The sequence below is a fragment of the Pteropus vampyrus genome, unplaced genomic scaffold, assembly GCF_000151845.1.
Source record: "Pteropus vampyrus isolate Shadow unplaced genomic scaffold, Pvam_2.0 Scaffold37, whole genome shotgun sequence".
NCBI lineage: Eukaryota > Metazoa > Chordata > Mammalia > Chiroptera > Pteropodidae > Pteropus > Pteropus vampyrus.
Window position 1 is genome coordinate 8490134 of NW_011888818.1, and position 3349 is coordinate 8493482.

At 30.1% G+C, this 3349-nt stretch overlaps 1 pseudogene; it reads left to right on the forward strand.

The window, feature by feature from the left end:
• The first annotated feature begins 467 nt into the window (after positions 1-467).
• LOC111738359 lies at positions 468-588 on the forward strand (annotated as a pseudogene).
• Positions 589-3349: the final 2761 nt, after the last annotated feature.

Genomic DNA, 3349 nt, shown 5'->3' on the forward strand with positions numbered 1-3349 from the left:
TATTGTTAATGACTTCAATTCACAGCAATGATCCTAAGGCAATGTTCCAGGAACGTCTTCACTTCATCAAAGTAACTTTGTTAAGAAATTGCATCTTTCATAGAAACAATTGGAACAATTAATTGGTTTCAATTTTAATTAAATGATGATCTCATTTAGCTCTGATTAAATTACAACAACTAGATAAATCCAGACAGCAACATTTTACTAATTTAATTAGGTATGGTATTGCTTTTCTGTATTTCCTCTCTGAATGACTAATAGTTGGACCCTACTGTTTTCCCACACAAGATTCTCTGAACTTTTATTGGACAGGCATATGTAAACAATAGGCAAACTATAACTAACTAAATGATATCTTATATTTTCTTCAGTATTTATTCTTGAATAGATTTTATGACACATGGCAAATAATTGTTTTCTTCTCTATTTAAAATAAAAGAAAACCCTCAAAGAGTTACTTTATTGTCTACGACCATGCCACCCTGAACAAGTCTAATCCTGTCTGATCTTGGGAGCTAAGCAGGGTCGGGCCTGGTTAGTACTTGGATGGGAGACCACCAAGGAAGACCAGGGGTGCTATCGGCATAAAAATAAATAAATAAACAAACAAATAAATAAATAAATAAATAGTTACTTTATTTTCTCAAGAAATACATTTAACAACTATTTTGAGATAAGAAGGATGAATTTCACTATAGAAAGCCTAACCACCCTATCTCTAATATTTTCTTAATTATTATTTTATTAAGATTGATTTTTCAATCTTTTAGCTCAATATTTGGTTTATATTATGTTTCTTTTCTCTCTTTATTTTCTGTTTTTCTCTCTAATGTGCCTAAGAGGATAGAATCTGTAATTCAACTTTAAAATTTCTGACTTTCTTAGAGAATTTTTATATATCAATTAGGGATTAGATTTTTGGTTTCACAAATAAAAGTAACTGGAATAAGATTAAAATTAATTTTTTTTCAAATAACAGCAAATCTAGACATAGGCATCCCAGGCACAGGGTGGCAGCTGTTAAAGGAAAAAATAAAAATAAAAATCATGCCAGAAAAGTTGAACAAGCTAAAGTCAATTTTATTCCAATAGTATTGGAACAGGAGAGTTCATACTGAACTCAATTTCATTAAAACAAAAACAAGGGAGTTTTTAAGACTAAGCGATTTTCAAGGATGTTTTGTGGACGTATATGAGGACTGAATCTGTGTTTCAAGGAAAATATCTCTATGTGCTGATACATTCAATGAAGTTCTCTAGAATAGTCATTAACTTGGCTTACCCACTGCAAATTCAGACACTTAAGAGTTTGCAGATGTAATTCAAGAACAGGAGGACCTGCAAGATTGACTACCTGGACTTTTGTTTGTAGGAATATGGATATAAAAGTACATTTTTAAGAAGCAGATAAAGTTAAGTTGAAATATGAAATATGTATATAAATGACACTTTAAAAGACTATTGGGGAACAAGAAACGAGATCTGAAATAATGCAAAAAAAAAATATTGCTTTTTTTCCTACATCTATCCATATTGTTGTAGGTGGCAAGATTTCATTCTTTTCATGGCTGAGTAATGTTTCATTGTGTGTCTATTCAAAAAACTGGATGAATTTTTTAAATGCCAATTGTTTATAACAGTTTTGCTCTACTGGGAAGATAAACTTTAGTGCTCATAATTACCAAGGTTGAAAAATTTGAAGAATTAAGAACTCCCCTAAAAAAGAGGATTCAGAGAATCAAGCAAAATATTTTGCATGCAAACTTCCTTTGAGACATTTTGCAACTTCTAGCTATACATGTATATTATAAGCCAAGAAAACTCAGCTTCTACATGGCTAAAGTATTATGTCTTACATCATGGAAACAAAGAATTAGATATAAGGGCCTTCACTAAGACCCCAAAAAGGCTCCAACTCAAATAATAATTTCAAATGAGTCAAAGTGACCTGCCCATAATCTAATGCCTTCCTGAAAGGAGAAAATTAATTTCTATGTATTGAAAGGAATCATCATTCAGAATCTCTACATTTTTAAGTAAAACATAATGCCTTTTATTCAGGCATACCAGAAAATAAGATTCATTTACCAGAAACCAAAAATAAAAAATAGAATTAGACTCATAGATAACCCTGATGCTAGATTTAACAGAAAATAACTTTAAGATAACTATAATGAATATTTTCAACATGATAGATGAAAAATGGAGGCTATCATAGGTGATCTTGACTCTATGAAAAAGAGTTGAATGGAATCTCTACAAATGAAATATAATATATAAAATAAAGAATCAATATATGAGTTTATTATTGGTATCTATAGCAGTAGATAAGTTTAGAATATTGAAATATAGCGAGTAGGAAATATATAGATCAAGCATTAAGATTATAAAGGATGAAAAATACAGAAAAGAGATTAAGAATAGTATAAGATGCATTTGTATAATTGGTTTCACAGAAAAGAGAAACAATGGAGTAGAATCAATAGAAATATTGGGCAATAATTTTCCAAGATAAGGGAAAGACATCAGACCAGACTCAAGAAGTTCTATAAACCTTAAACAAAGCATAAGGCATATAGATTATATATATATACAATATATGCATATACATAGCATACTACATACATATAGTATATATTTATATATTCTATATGTAGCATTGTACAGTACACATAGTATACACATAGTGTATATAATAGGGTATATACATGTATCTATATGTCTACATACACTCATCTGAGTAAAATAATTAAAATTTTGAGCACTCTATCTAATCTGGTTCCCTCTCATTCTCTAGGATTTTTTTTCCCCCACAGAACTTTACTGCTTGAAATCACTTTTATTTATTGTCACACTGACTTCTAAGTTAAAAAGTAAGTTCTGTGATGACAAAGCTGTTATCACAAAGCTGCTTAATCACACTAAATAAATCAAAGCCTGGTTTTTAGTAACTATTCAATTGACATGTTTTGAGTGAATGAATGTTGAATGTATGTAACCTCTCAGGGAGATGATGAAACTCCCATTATTTTAATATGACATTTTTTACAGTTTTTTTTGAACCTGCATTAATTTTATCTTGTACATGAACACAGGAGGTAATATTAGCTTCATTACACTCGTGGTACATTTAAGATTCAAAGAGTTGTATTTGTGCCTGAAGTCGCACAGCCTATGCATAGCAAGACCAGAATTGGATCTTTGTACTACATTATATAAAGTGGAGCATAGTAACAAGAATTCCATTATTTGATATGATAATGTCTGTAACAATTACATGACAATACTCTGTAGTTAAAGTTAAGTTGTTAAACTCTGCAACAAGAAATAACTCTTGCTTGCCTTT